Raw genomic sequence first — 15,487 nt, 5'->3', positions numbered from 1 at the left:
AGAACAGAAGCGAGTCAAACAATCAGGGCAGGTAGGGACAAGGTAGGACTAATAAATTAAACTGCATTTATTTCAATGCAAGGAGCCTAACAGGGAAGGCAGATGAACTCAGGGCATGGTTAGGAACATGGGACTAGGATATCATAGCAATTACAGAAACATGGCTCAAGGATGGACAGGACTGGCAGCTTAATGTTCCAGGATGCAAATGCTATAGCAAAGATAGAAAGGGAGGCAAGAGAGGAGGGGGAGTGGCGTTCTTGATAAGGGTTAGCATTACAGCTGTACTGAGGGGGGATATTCCCGAAATACATCCAGGGAAGTTATTTGGGTGGAACTGAGAAATAAGAAAGGGATGATCACTTTATTGGGATTGCATTATAGACCCCTAATAGTCAGAGGGAAATTGAGAAACAAACTTGTAAGGAGATCTCAGCTATCTGCAAGAATAATAGGGTGGTTATGGTAGGGGATTTTAACTTTCCAAACATAGACTGGGTCTGCCATAGTGTGAAGGGTTTAGATGGAAAGAAATTTGTTAAGTGTGTACAAGAAAATTTTCTGACTCAGTATGTGGATGTACCTACTAGAGAAGGTGCAAAACTTGACCTACTCTTGGGAAATAAGGCAGGGCAGGTGACTGAGGTGTCAATGGGGGTGCACTTTGGGGCCAGCAACCATAGTTAGATTAGATGATTAGATTAGATTACTTACAGTGTGGAAACAGGCCCTTCAGCCCAACAAGTCCACACCGCCCCACCGAAGCGTAACCCACCCATACCCCTACATCTACATCTACCCCTTACCTAACACTACGGGCAATTTAGCATGGCCCATTCACCTGACCTGCACATCTTTGGACTGTGGGAGGAAACCGGAGCACCCGGAGGAAACCCACGCAGACACGGGGAGAACGTGCAAACTCCACACAGAGAGTCGCCTGAGGCGGGAATTGAACCCGGGTCTCTGGCGCTGTGAGGCAGCAGTGCTAACCACTGTGCCACTGTGCCGCCCATAATGCTATTATATATAAAATAGTGATGGAAAAGGATAGACCAGATCTAAAAGATGAAGTTCTAAATTGGAAAATGCAAATTTTGATGGTATTAGGAAGATCTTTCGAAAGCTGATTGGGGGCAGATGTTCGCAGGGAAAGTTATGGCTGGAAACTGGGACACCTTCAGAAATGAGATAACGAGAGTCCAGAGAAAGTACATTCCTGTTAGGGTCATAGGAGAGGTTGGTAGGTATAGGGAATGCTGGATGACTAAAGAAATTGAGGTTTTGGTTAAGAAAAAGAAGGAAGCATATGTCAGGTATAGACAGGATAGATTGAGTGAATCCTTAGAAGAGTATAAAGGCAGTAGGAGTATACTTAAGAGGGAAATCAGAAGGGCAAAAAGGGGACATGAGATAGCTTTGGCAAATAGTATTAAGGAGAATCCAAAGGTTTTTACAAATACATTAAGGACAAAAGGGTAACTAGGGAGAGAATAGGGCCCCTCAAAGACCAGCAAGGTGGCCTTTGTGTGGAGCCACAGAAAATAGGGGAGATACTAAATGAATATTTTGCATCAGTATTTACTGTGGAAAAGGATATGGAAGATATAGATGTAGGGAAATAGATGGTGACACCTTGCAAAATGTCCAGATGACAGAGGAGGAAGTGCTGGATGTCTTGGAACACATAAAGGTGGATATATCCCCAGGACCTGATCAGGTGTACCTGAGAACTCTGTGGGAAGCTAGGGAAGTGATTGCTGGGCCTCTTTCTGAGATATTTGTATCATGGATAGTCACAGGTGAGGTGCCGGAAGACTTGAGGTTGGCTAAAGTGGTGCCACTGTTTAAGAAAGGTGGTAAGGACAAGCCAAGGAACTACAGACCAGTGAGCCTGATGTCGGTGGTGGGCGAATTGGTGGAGGGAATCCTGAGGGACAGGATGTACATGTATTTAGAAAGGCAGGGACTGATTAGAGATAGTCAACATGGCTTCGTGTATGGGAAATCATGTCTCACAAACTTGATTGAGGTTTTCGAAGAAGTAACTAAGAGGATTGATGAGGGCAGAGTGGTAGGTGTGATCTATATGGACTTCAGTAAGGCGTTCAACAAGGTTTCCCATTGTAGACTGATTAGCAAGGTTAGATCTCATGGAATACAGGGAGAACTAGCCATTTGGACACAGAACTGGCTCAAAGGTAGAAGACAGAAGGTGGTGGTGGAGGGTTGTTTTTCAGACTGGAGGCCTGTGACCAGTGGAGTACCACAAGGATCGGTGCTGGGTCCTCTACTTTTTGTCATTTACATAAATGATTTGGATGCGAGCATAAGAGGTACATTTACTAAGTTTGCAGATGACACCAAAATTGGAGGTGTAGTGGACAGCGAAGAGGGTTACCTCAGATTACAGCAGGATCTTGATCAGATGGGCCACTGGGCTGAGAAGTGGCAGATGGAGTTTAATTCAGATAAATGCGAGGTGCTGCATTTTGGGAAAGCAAATCTTAGCAGGACTTATACACTTAATGGTAAGGTCCTGAGGAGTGTTGCTAAACAAAGAGATCTTGGAGTGCAGGTTCATAGCTCCTTGAAAGGGGAGTCACAGGCAGATAGGATAGTGAAGAAGGCGTTTGGTATGCTTTCTTTTATTGGTCAGAGTATTGAGTACAGGAGTTGGGAGGTCATGTTGTGGCTGTACAGGACATTGGTTAGGCCACTGTTGGAAGTTAGCGGGCAATTCTGGTCTCCCTCCTATCGGAAAGATGTCGTAAAACTTGAAAGGGTTCAGAAAAGATTTACAAGGATGTTACCAGGGTTGGAGGAGTCGATCTATAGGGTGAGGCTGAACAGGCTGGGGCTGATTTCCCTGGAGCGTCGGAGGCTGAGGGGTGACCTTATAGAGGTTTACAAAATTATGAGGGGCATGGATAGGGTAAATAGGCAAAGTCTTTTCCTGGGGTTGGGGAGTCCAGAACTAGAGGGCATAGGTTTAGGGTGAGAGGGGAAAGATATAAAAGAGACCTAAGGGGCAGCTTTTTCACACAGAAGGTGGTATGTGTCTGGAATGAGCTGCCAGAGGAATTGGTGGAGTCTGGTACAATTGCAACATTAAGAGGCATTTGGATGGGTATATGAGTAGGAAGGGTTTGGAGGTATGGGCCGGGTGCTGGCAGGTGGGACTAGATTGGGGTCGGAAATCTGGTTGGCAAGGACGGGTTGGACCGAAGAGTCTGTTTCCATGCTGTGCATCTTTATGACACTATGCCTCTATCTGAGATTGAAAGCCAGCATTATTAACACTGACCATGAAACTTCTATTGTTAAACCCCTCTGATTCACCAACGTCCTTTCGGGATTATCCCACTCTTCCCATGTTCTAAGCCGAAAGGTCAAATATATAAAAAGTATGCTGTATGCCTTCTTAACCACCTTAATCTGTCACCTGCTGGGATAAATGCATTCCGCGGTTCCTCTGCATCTCTACATTTCTCATTTAGGACAATTCTGAAGTTTGCAGATGACACAAAACTTGGGAAAATTGTACACTGTGAGGATGACATTGAAGAACTTCAACAGGACTTTGACACATTGGTGAAGATGGTGGTTAGGTGGCAGAAGAGGTTTCATGCAGAGAAGTGTGAGGTGATGCACTTAAGTACAAAAACTTGGGCAGTATCTCAAAGAGTACCACTCTAAAAAATCTGCAGAAACATAAGTAGATATAAACTGAGATCTCTAAGTCATTAAAAGTGACACAACAGACAGGCAGCTATTAATAGTTTCCTCGGCTTTATTAACAGGAGCTTAGAATACAAGAGCCAAGAGGCTATGATGTACTTATATAAGACATTTGTTAGACCTCAGCTGGTGAATTATGTACAATTTTGGCACCACAGTATGAGAAGGATGTGAAAGCATTGGAGAGAGTGAAGAAACATTTTCTGAGAAGGGTTCCAGAATTGAGACCCTTCGGTTATGAGGAAAGATTTGATAAGTTAGGACTGTTTTCCTTGGAGAGAAGATTTCATGGAACTTTCCAAAATCATGTGCGGTCTCTACAGAGTGGACAGAGAGAAATTGTTCCCTTTCATAAACAGATCAAGAACCAAAGGGGACAATTTTAAAGTGTTGCAAAAGAACTAAGTGTAAAGTGAGAAAAAGCTTTTTCACATAAAGAGTAGTTAGAGTATGGAGTGCGCTGACTGGAAGCATTGTGAAGGTTGATTCAACTGAGACATTCAAGAGGATGATTATTTATACAGAAACAAAGTACAGGGTTACAGGAAAGGGCAAGAGATTGGCACTCACTTAAATTGATAAGATGGGCCAAATAGTCTCTTTCTGCCACTCTGTGAAGGTCATTTGCCAGTGTTCCATTTTAGCTAGCTCAGTGGTGAAGGACAAAACTAGTCTAATCTTGGTCTTGTGACTCACTGACAGTTAATTTAATTTAATTTATTGTCACATGTACTGAGGCACAGTGAAAAGTTTAGTCTTGTGACTATACAAGCAGATCACAGAGTTAAGTAGCATAGATAGTAAATAATAGGTAAACAGCAGCACAAACAAAAACACAGATATCAGCAAATGCTAAGAGTTTGTGAGTCCATTCAGTACTCTAACAACAGTAGGGTAGAAACTGTTTTGAAACCGGCTGGTGCATGTGTTCAGGCTTCTGTACCTTCTCCCCGATGGTAGAGGTTGTAGAAAAGAATTGCCAGGGTGGGATGGATCTTTGAGAATGCTTGACATCAGGCCTGGTAGATGGATTCTATAGATGGGAGGTTGGCCTTTGTGATTGTCCAGGCAGAGTTCACCACTCTCTGTAACCATCTCTTGAACACTATCGTTGCCATACCAGGTAGTGTTACATCCAGACAGAATGCTCTCGATAGCACGCCTATAAAAGTTGGCAAGGGTGTTCGCCGTCATGCCAAACTTCCTCAGCTGCCTGAGAAAGAAGACATTGTTGGGCCTTTGTAACCAATGCGTCCACATGAAGGGTCCAAGAAAGCTTGTTGCTGATAACTACTCCCAGGAGCTTGACACTCTCCACTCATTCCACCTCTGTGCTGTTAATGTGTAGGGGGGCATGTGTAACATCCTGCCAAAAGTCAATGAGTTCCTTGGTTCTGCCAGCATCAAGAGCTAGGTTGTTCTCAGTGCACCATTTTTCCAGGTCTTCGACCTCCCGTCTGTAGTCTGTTTCATCGCCATCTGAGATTCAACTAACTATGGTGGTGCCATCAGCGAACTTGAAAATGGCATTAGTCTGGTATTTGGCAACACAGTCACGTGTGTACAGTAGTAGGAGGCTGAGTACACACCCCTGGTCTCCAGTATTAGTGAGGATGAAATATTGTTCCCAATCTTCACTGATTGTGGCCTGTGGATCAGGAAACTGAGGATCCAGTTGCAAGAGTGGGGCTTTGTCCGAGATCATTATGTTTAGTAATCAGTCTCGAGGATATAATAGTGTTGAAGGCTGAACTGTAGAATTCTTAAGTAGCTGTTCTTGGTGTCAAGATGTTCTAGGGAGGAGTAAAGGACAAGTGATATGGCATCTGACGTGGATCTGTTGGTCTGATCGGCAAATGGGAGTGGGCCAAGAGTAGTGGGGAGGCTGGAGTTGATTTATGCCATGACCAGTCTTTCAAAGCACTTCATGACCCGAAGTTAGGGCCAGTGGGCGGTAGTCATTGAGACATGCTGCATGACCCTTCTTAGGCACAGGGATGATGGTGGCCTCTTGAAGCAGGCAGAGACAGTGGCCTGTTGCAGGGAGACACTGAATTTGTCCAAGAAGACCTCTGCCAGTTGATCTGCACGTGCTCTGAGTGCATGGCCTGGTACTCCATCTGGTCCCATCACTTTCCTTGGATTCACATGAAGGAAAACTGATCTGACCTCTGACGCAGTGACTGTTGGGATAGGTTCATCAGGACTTGTCGACAGTATCCATATCTCGAGACCAGAAGATCCAGGTTCTGCATGTGATAGCAGAGGGCATATGTCATAACATGTCTAAACAGGTTGACTAAAATATTATTTTATAGGCTTTTACTGGACTGGATGCTTTTCATGTTCAGGCATATCAAAATGTTTGGAGGAAGAAAAGCTTTTGTTTTATTTGCTTGCAGGAAATGGGCATTGCTGGTTAGACCAAAGTTTATTGCACGCCCCTGGTCGCCCTTGAGAAGGCGGTGGTGTCCATGTGCAGTAGGGTGACCCATATTGCCCTGTGGAAGGGAATTACAGGAATTCTGTAAAAATCCAGAAAACTGCAGTCAATGAGAATGGGAAATCACTAAATCTTCCAGCAATCAGCAGCTGGTAATGGGCTGGTTGGCACTTGGCTTTCTATTGGGATTATGACCCAGAATGAGACTGTCCTAGCCGCCAAGAATTATTGGCCAGTTAGAGGCCCCAAATATAGGCTACTGCACATCTGAGGCAGTGGCTATCACCCAGCAAAAGTCCCCAGACTTCCAGGATGGAAGACTGCCCAACGGAAACATAAATGTTGTTTAGGGAGGCGGGTTCTGGGTTGGAGCCATGAGGAGAGGGATGCAGGGTTGTCAAAAACAAAAGGAAGGGAATGGCTTGCATTGGTTATCTCTCTACCCCACTTCCAGTCCTGCAACCATGCATGGATTAGTACCTATTGAAGGACAATCACAGTTCCACTAGTCTCAACAACTTACACCGCCCTGACAGATTAACCAATGCCCAGCAAAGTGTGAAATTATTGTACCTGGAAACTCTTGCATGGAAGCTGTGTTGACAGTGAAGAAATTTTCAATCTCCAGGCTTTTGGGTAGAACAGAATAAAGGACCTGGGGGTGGAGGTTCATAGTTCCTTGAAAGTGGCATTGCGGGTAGACGAGGCGTTTGGCATGCTTGCCTTCATTGGTCAAGAGTTGGGACATCATGTTGTTGCTGTACAAGACATTGGTGAGGCCATGTTTAGAATACTGCATACAATTCTGGTTGCTCTGCTATAGGAAGGATATTGTTAAACTGGAAAGGATACAGAAAGGAAATTTTACAAGAATGTTGCTGGGACTGAAGGGTTTGATTTATAAAGAGAGGTTGGATAGACTGGGACTTCACTCCCTGGAGCATCAAAGGCTGAGGGGTGACCTTATAAACCTTATAAATGCATGAGAGGCATAAATAAGGTGAATAGACAAGGTCTTTTTCCTAGGGTAGGAGATCCTAAACTAGAGGGCACAGGTTTAGGGTGAGAGGGGAAAGATCTAAAAGGGTCCTAAGGGACAACTTTCTCACCCAGAGGGTGGTGAGTGTATGGAATGAGCTCCAGAGGAAATGGTAGAGGTAAGTACAATTGCAACATTTCAAAGGCATTTGAACAGGTGCATGACTAGAAAAGGTTTAGAGGGATATGGGCCAAACACAGGCAAATGGAACTAGTTTGTTTCAGGATACTTGGTTGACATGGATGAATTGGACCAAAGGGTCCATTTTCGTGCTGTATATGATTATAAGAGAGAGGAAAAGAACCAGAATTAGTATGGTCAGCAGATAAAAGCTCAAAGTCTCTGTAAGCTACCGAGGCAAGAAGGAGATGGCCATTCAAAAAAGAGATGTTTCCTGTGGCCATCTGAGGAATCCAGGAGCTATGTCCTGGCAGCATCAGTAGAATACAAGAGTCATCACAGCAGGCTTTACTGTTGGGAGTGAATTTGAGAATTTTCAGAAAACTAAAGGAAGTTCCTTCAAGTGGTCACTTGTAGTTACAATTTTGTAAAATTGGGAAGCATGACCCCTTGAAAGCTGAAATAAACTGTGTGATTATTTTCTCTGAGGACTGTGATTCCATTAAGTGTACAGCTAAGACATGGGTATGATCAGTTGTATTAAAGCTTTAACTAGGGTGAACTTTTCTGTAATTCTGAGTGCAAGTTGCCTATAAGATAGTGTTTAGACAACATTGCTTTTAGTTTACTTATTATAATAATTGTTTTTAAATGTGAATTCTAGTCATGCACGTCCCTTTGGTTGATCATGAGGAATTCAAAGTTCTCAGCCTCTCATGGGATTAAAAGAAGAGAGACACACGTTGCAACCATTTCCAAAACCAACAACCAGTTTCTGCGTATACCAATATATCAGAGTACAAATGAATCCCCAGTTACCACCTGAATGCAATTATCCACATATGATGTACAGTTAACAGTCAGGACACTGTTCCTCCCTTCAAATGGCTTAATGAGACTTTTAACGTGAATAGGCAAATTGAGTCATAGTTTAACATCTCAACTGAAAGACAATGTCTCCAAACGTGCAACATTCCCTTTACACTGCCCTAAAGTGTCAGCTGGAACTATCTTTTTTTAGTGGGGTATAACCCCCCAACTTTTGACTCAAAGCTCAGTGTCTTACTGGGACAAGCTGTTCTCTAATTAATAGCAGTTTCATAATGGGCTATGGCTGGCCAATATGTTGATATGCATTCTTCAGATTTTAATAAAAGCACAAGCCCAGACGTGAAGTTCCTTTTAAACATTTGTTAACAGTCTGCACATAAGGGCAAAGCTGTGTTGTACAGGTTCCAACCTTCTAGCAGTGTACCAGCACATGGCTACTAAAGTCACAGTGACATCACAATTTACCTCAAAGGTTCATCTTCATATTCATTGTACCTTATCTCTTCATATCATTTCCCCCTTGCCCCCTCCAAGTATTTTCTCAGATTCCAATATTATTAACTGGATATATTTTCTTAACATCATTAGTAACGTCAATAGCTGAAACATTTAACCAGAAATACTCCCCCATGATTGAATATACTTCCAACCTCACCATCTCACCACAAAGTCTGTTGTTCACTGATACAAGTGCTATGGAGATAGTTCTCATACTTCTTATTGAACTGGTCATTTGAAATAGACTAGCAAGGCAAAGGATTGAAGGCTGCCCATGGACTATATTTTCAGCAGCTAAAATGAAAACAGCAGATTATTAACAGTATCCCAAAGCTCATGGTAGTGAAAGGACCAATGGCCAGTGGGCTGCTGCATCAGGATGAGGACAGATGGGTACTTCTACTCAACTGGATAATGATTACTTTTATCCACCTGATGAATAGTGAAGTTACAATACTGAAGAAGAGCTAACATTTGACTGCAGTAGCAGAACAATGACATCTTGAGGTTCTTGCACTGTATTCTAAAGTTTCAGATACAGAGAAGAGTGAGGCAACTGGACAAATGCAGAACATAGATTCACTTCCTCAAATGACTCGCACAAAAACCCGCAAAGAATCAATGGACATCTCTTCAGAGACTGTCACTTGAACTGGAATATGTGCAGTTAGGAGACTGTCAAGACTACATCTGAAGCAAGGGCAATAAAATAGAGAGGAGGGAAGTTTCAAATTTGACTGATGTTGGTTCTGCCAGAAAGCCTGAACCACAAGATGAAGATAAAGAAGTCACTACCCTCTCAAGTTAATCTATGCCAAAGCATCGTTGACCTACATCCAGGATCACTTGTGTGCCGGTATTTTACATTTGGAGACACAATTATGTAAATACAGAGCAGAACGTTCTGGGGGATGGTTCTTAGAGGTGATGCAAGCAATTGAGGAATTTCATGCATGGTGGTACCTTAGCAGAGTTAAGTTGCCCTCAGATTTTCTCACAGAAAATAAAATTCTGCACTTATATTTTCGACAGATTGTCAGGCATCAGTCACTTTTTTGTAACCTTGTTGTTTTATTTTTCTTAAGGTGATTGTTAATGCAAGAGCAAAGAATAGTTTGCATTTATGTAATACATTTGAGCACTTGACAATGTGTAAAATCAATTTCCAGTCAATCAAATACCTTAGAAGATTGGTGACTATTATAATGTAGGAACGCTGGCAGGTAATTTGCACAAAGCAAATTTCCACGTTTGGATACATATATTTCTACTTTCTGTATGATGTAGATGAAGAGACCAAGTGTGTTGAAGTGTGCTGATGATAGAAAGCTAACAAGAAGGCCATGGTGAGGCTTCAGAGGGCTATTAGCAGGCTAGAAGAGACAGCTAAAAGTTGGTAGATGGAGTACAATTTGGCAGACTATGAGGTTATTCATTTTAGTAACAAGAATAGAGAAGTTGCATTCTTTCTAATAGGTGTGAAACTTTTAAAAGTTGATATAAACATAGAAAATACAAACAGAAGAAGACCAATCAGCCCATCAAGCCCAGCCTGTCATTCTATATGATCATTGCTGATCCTCCATTTCAACACCATACTCCAGCTTTTCTCCCCTTACACCCTGAACCTTTAGCCTCAAGAAATCTATACTTTCTGAAACATATGAAATGACTTGGCCTCCACAGCTTTCTGTGGAATGAATTCCATAGTTCACCACTTTCCAGGTGAAGAAATTTCTCCTCATCTTAGTCTGAAATGGCCAACCCTCTATCCTGAGACCATGACTTCTGGTTGTAAACCCTGTGCTAGAGGGAAACATCCAGTCTTTCCACTCCCCTCCTCTCCCCCCTCCTCCCCCCCACCCCCCCCCCCCCCCCCCCCACCCCACCCCCCGCCTCTGGAATTTTAAATATTTCAAATAGCACATTTGCCACCCTCATTCTTCTAAACTCTGCTCAGTGCAGCCACAGTCAACCAAATCTCTCTTTGTAGGACAGTTCTGCCAGCCCAGGTGAACGTTTACTTTACTCTCTCTATGGTAATTTATCAGATCTTAGGCAAGGAGTCCAAAACTGTACAGAATATGGTCCCACCAAAGCCCTGCAGTAAGATATCCTTACCCAACCGTTCTTGCAATGAAGACCAACACGCTTGCTGCTTGCTGCACCTGCATATTTGCTTTCAGTGCCCTAAATCACTTTGTACATATTTCACAAACTACTGAATAAAGATTAAATAGTACTCTGCTATTCCATTTTTGCCACTCAATATGATGAGTTGAGAAAGCTTTGACAGTACTTATTCAAAGAATAGAGGAAGTTAGCAATTGAGCACAGCAATCTAGGAAGGCATAAGACACATTGGTCTCTTCTGTTGTCAAGGGATTGGGGTATAAGAACAAGGAAGTCTTGCTGCAGTTGTAGACTGATTTAATAAGACCATGTCTGGGGTATTGCATGCAGTTTTGGTTCCCATTTCTAATGAATGATACATTTGCATTGTAGGTGGTATAGCAATGTTTGATTCTAATGTTTGAGATGTGAAAGTTATTCCATAATGAAGGCTGGGTACATGGGGCTTATATCAACCAGAGTTTAGAAGAATGAAAGATATTCCTAATGAAACATTAATGATTCTGAAGGTACTTGACAGGCGACACTGTGTGAGGTTACTTTGTTTGGCAGCAAACTCTCGAACAAGGAGACACAGTCTGAGAATAAGGAGTTGGTTATTCAGGACCGAGGCAATGAGAACTTCCTTCTGAATAAATGCTTCTTGGAGGAAGCCATGGAATTCTCCATCTGAAAGGGTTGCACTGCACTATTGTTGAATATATTCATGATTGAGTAGATAGATTTTGGTCTTCCAGGAAATCAAAGGATATCAGGGTGAAAAGAAATGATGTTGAGGTGGATGGTTCACCATGATCGAACAAAATGGCAGAGCAAGCTCAAAAGGCGATTTGATTTCCTTCTGCTTCCTATTTCTTATGCTCTTGTGTTAATGTCCAAATAATCAGTGTTGGCAAAAGGTTGAGCGGCAAATATAGGCCTGACAGGAGACCCTTATTCTTCTCATCTCGTCTGTCGTCTGCAAAGTGTTCGAAAGGATTCTGAGTGATAGGATTTATGACCATCTGGAAGAGCATGGCTTGATTAAATGCAGTCAGCATGGCTTTGTGAGGGGCAGGCCATGCCTCACAAATCTTATTGAGTTCTTTGAGGATGTTACTAGACAAGTTGATGAATGTCGAGCAGTGGATGTGGTGTATATGGACTTCAGTAAGGCATTTGATAAGGTTCCCCATGGTAGGCTCGTTCAGAAGGTCAGGAGGAATAGGATACAGGGAAATTTAGCTGCCTGGATACAGGATTGGCTGGTCGACAGAAGACAACGAGTGGTAGTGGAAGGAAAGTATTCTGCCTGGAGGTCAGTGGTGAGTGGTGTTCCACAGGGCTCTGTTCTTGGGCCTCTACTCTTTGTAATTTTTATTAATATTTATTGACTTGGATGAGGGGATTGAAGGACGGGTCAGCAAGTTTTCAGACGACACAAAGGTTGGAGGTGTCGTTGACAGTATAGAGGACTGTTGTAGGCTGCAGCATGACATTGACAGGATGCAGAGATGGGCTGAGAGGTGGCAGATGGACTTCAACCTGGATAAATGTGAGGTGATGCATTTTGGAAGGTCGAACTTGAAAGTTGAGTACAGGATTAAAGACAGTATTCTTAGCAGTGTGGAGGAACAGTGGGATCTTGGTGTGCAGGTACATAGATCCCTTAAAATTGCCACCCAAGTAGACAGGGTTGTTAAGAAAGCATATGGTGTTTTGGCTTTCATTAACAGGGGGATTGAGTTTAAGAGTCGTGAGATCTTGTTGCAGTTCTATAAAACTTTGGTTAGACCACACTTGGAATACTGTGTCCAGTTCTAGTCGCCCTATTATAGGAAAGATGTGGATGCTTTGAAGAGGGTTCAGAGGAGGTTTACAGGATGCTGCTTGGAATAGAGGGCTTATCTTACGAAGACAGGTTGACTGAGCTCGGATATTTTTCATTGGAAAAAAGAAGGAAGAGAGGGCACTAATTGAGGTGTACAAGATAATGAGAGGCATAGATAGAGTTGATAGCCAGAGACTTTTTCCCAGGGCAGAAATTGTTAACACGAGGGGTCATAGTTTTAAGCTGTTTGGTGGAAAGTATAGAGGGGATGTCAGAGGCGGGTTCTTTACGCAGAGAGTTGTGAGAGCATGGAATGCGTTGCCAGCAGCAGTTGTGGAAGCAAGGTCATTGGGGACATTTAAGAGACTGCTGGACATGCATATGGTCACAGAAATTTGAGGGCTCGTACATTAGGTTTACCTTACATGAGGATCAATGGTCGGCACAACATCGTGGGCTGAAGGGCCTGTTCTGTGCTGTACTGTTCTATGTTCTATGTTCTCTGAATAATGCCTTGGGGGTTATTTTATATCCACCTCAAAAGCAAAATGGATTTCAGTTTAGCATCTTATCTGAAAGAGAACTGATGGTTAACCACAGACTAATGATACATTCCCAGAGCTCAGAACATCATTTATCCTATGACCTGAGTACACCTGAAATGCATCCTTTGCCTTAGACAGGCATTAGCTCATTTAAATCTGCTAATAAGCAATCTGACACCTCTTTAAGGATCCTCCACTGCTGGCCCACACTTGGAGGAAAATATTAGGAGCATTAGAAAAGAATTGTGTTAGTTTTCAATTTCTTGGAATATTTCTATTTAAGACAGCAGTCATAAAATATTGATACTTGAGAAAAAGGCTACTGAATGAGCTGGAATGCTGAACACAGGAGGCCGAATGGTGGAACAGGTCCAACCGCAGATGATAACCCTAGGCGCTGATTTAATTGCAAGATGTTGTTGTTTTGATGGTTAATTGAATCCCGGTCCCGGAAACACACAGTAAAATGATCCAACCATTCTGTTTATTGGTCTTGCTATTTTAAGCAGGCACTGCGAGAAACCCCAAGCCTTTTTAAGTACAATGTGTTTCTCTTCGTGCACTCATGCTTTCCAAACTTGTGCTTACTACACCCATGATAGAAAAGAGGGAACAAACTGTTCAAGATGTTAGGGAAATCAAAAGCTTTTGCCTTGAGACCCAACATCCCATTTGCCAAAAAATTCTGCGCAAGACAGAATGTGAAAAATGTACATTTTGATCTCAGAAGGGATGGAGGAAATATTAATTTACCAAATATTCTGTTCAACTGCGCAATTTCCCATTAGTCAAATCACAAAAGGATGCATTAAGCACTACAAACAACTAATTATTTTTTGAGGAATTTGTCTCTAATGTGTTGTCTGAGTCAAGGGCCGGCAAACTCACAAACCAACAATGTTTTCACCTGTACAGTCAATGTTCTGATCAATTGCTCACCACCTACTGATACAAATCAGCATAACTGGGCATCTTCACCCCTGACTACTCCTCCTGACTCAGGTGATTAATACAATGCTGAGATTTGCCTCTCCCCTTTGAACTAACCTCTCAATTACTGTAAGAGGAAACAGGTGAATACAGTGCTGGGACAGTTTGGAACAAGTGATAAGTGGGGAGGAGTGACAGAATGCAGGGGGAGCAAGAGAAACCATGTTGCAAGGTAATTAGTTGGGGCCAAGCGAAATAGAATTATTGAAAATTGTAAATGAGGAATGAGAATAAACAAAAAGAGGACAGTGCAGACTTTTGGGAGAGGAAAGAGGGAATCTGCATAAATAGTTAGTAAATGTTTTTTGACACCTCCAGAGGGGCCTCAGAGACTTTACCAAGGGATTGATCCAGGCAAAAATGTTTATCAAGCACTTGGAGCAGAGTTCAGAACAACATTTCATAGTCGGCGCACTACAGAGTTGCACATTGTTTTAATCAAAAGAAACAGATGCTGCAGCGGTGGAAGAAATCCAGAAAACAACTTGAGCAGAAATTGAAAAAATATGTCAAACAACATTATGTGTTTGGGGTGGGTTGGGGGGGAGGGATCGCAGTGGGTAGCTAAAAAATGTAATCCCAAGTGTCACAGCAACAACAATACAATCTCACAGCCTCAAATATCAATGGACTGCATTTGATTTACTTGTGATATTGTTAAAACATGGCAAGATAATAAAACCATAAGACAAAGGAGCGGAAGTAAGGCCATTCGGCCCATTGAGTCCACTCCGCCATTCAATCATGGCTGATGGGCACTTCAACTCCACTTACCCGCATTCTCCCCGTAGCCCTTAATTCCCCAAGACAACAAGAGTCTATCAATCTCGGCCTTGAAGACATCTAGCGTCCCGGCCTCCACTGCACTCTGCAGCAATGAATTCCACAGGCCCACCACTCTCTGGCTGAAGAAATGTCTCCGCATTTCTGTTCTGAATTGACCCCCTCTAATTCTAAGGCTGTGTCCACGGGTCCTAGTCTCCTCACCTAACGGAAACAATTTCCTAGCATCCACCCTTTCCAATCCATGTATTATCTTGTACGTCTCTATTAAGTCTCCCCTTAATCTTCTAAACTCCAATGAATACAATCCCAGGATCCTCAGCCGTTCCTCATATGTTAGACCTACCATTCCAGGGATCATCCATGTGAATCTCCGCTGGACACGTTCCAGTGCCAGTATGTCCTTCCTGAGGTGTGGGGACCAAAACTGGACACAGTACTCCAAATGGGGCCTAACCAGAGCTTTATAAAGTCTCAGTAGCACAATGGTGCTTTTATATTACAACCCTCTTGAGATAAGTGACAACACTGCATTCGCTTTCTCAATCACAGAC

The 15,487-nt window shown here is 42.9% G+C and overlaps 1 protein-coding gene across 1 annotated transcript in view; it reads right to left on the bottom strand.

Moving 5' to 3' along the window:
- The window catches only part of LOC140485988 (rho GTPase-activating protein 6), a 546,880-nt gene that overhangs the window by 435,611 nt on the left and 95,782 nt on the right, over positions 1-15,487 (bottom strand). The window lies entirely within an intron of this gene.

The sequence above is a fragment of the Chiloscyllium punctatum genome, chromosome 15 (genome assembly GCF_047496795.1).
Source record: "Chiloscyllium punctatum isolate Juve2018m chromosome 15, sChiPun1.3, whole genome shotgun sequence".
Classification (NCBI taxonomy): Eukaryota; Metazoa; Chordata; class Chondrichthyes; order Orectolobiformes; family Hemiscylliidae; genus Chiloscyllium; species Chiloscyllium punctatum.
The sequence above is the reverse complement of the archived record's forward strand: the minus strand, read 5'-3'. Positions and strand labels throughout refer to the sequence as shown.